We start from the raw sequence: 858 nt of genomic DNA, 5'->3' as shown, positions 1-858 counted from the left end.
GCCGTCCCGCGGCTGCGAGGCAGGCGGCGTGGCACCGCTGGCGGGCGCGCGACGGCCGCCGCGATGTCGTGCGGGCGTGAACTGGCTAGTGTGACGCTCCTGAGGGACGTGCGAGGGCCGCCACGATGGCGCACGGGTGGATCCTGGGTCATCCAGCAACACTGATGGACGTGTGATGGCCGCCGTGATGTCGTATACGTGTGAGTCAGCTGGTGTGACGTCATTGATGGACATGTGATAGCCACCATGAGGTTACACTGGTGTGACATCACCGATGGACGTGTGATATCACACATGAGGGTCTTGGATGATCCAGCATCACTGACGGACATGTGAAGGCCACCATGATGTCCATAGGTGTGAGTCAGCTGGCGTGACATCACCGATGGAGGTGTGATGGCTGGTGTGATGTCATGGAGGTGGGTCTTGGGTCATCCAATGTCACTGATGGACATGTGAAGGCCACCATGATGTCCATAGGTGTGAGTCAGCTGGCGTGACATCACCGATGGAGTTGTGATGGCTGGTGCGATGTCATGGAGGTGGGTCTTGGGTCATCCAACATCACTGATGGACATGTGAAGGCCACCATGATGTCCATAGGTGTGAGTCAGCTGGTGTGAGATCACCGATGGAGGCGTGATGGTTGGTATGATGTCATGGAGGTGGGTCTTGGGTCATCCAACACCACTGATGGACATGTGATGGCCACCACCACGTCATGTAGGTGTGAGTGAGCTGGTGTGACACCACCGATGGACACACGATGGCCATGGTGATGTGACACAGGCGCAAGGGAGCTGGTGTGACACCACTGATGGATGGGTGATGGCTGGTGTGACGCCACCCACGTGGGTC

The sequence above is a fragment of the Rhea americana genome, unplaced genomic scaffold (assembly GCF_003343005.1).
Source record: "Rhea americana isolate MKP2758 unplaced genomic scaffold, rheAme1 scaffold_687, whole genome shotgun sequence".
Lineage (NCBI taxonomy): Eukaryota > Metazoa > Chordata > Aves > Rheiformes > Rheidae > Rhea > Rhea americana.
This window is presented reverse-complemented; position numbering follows the sequence as displayed.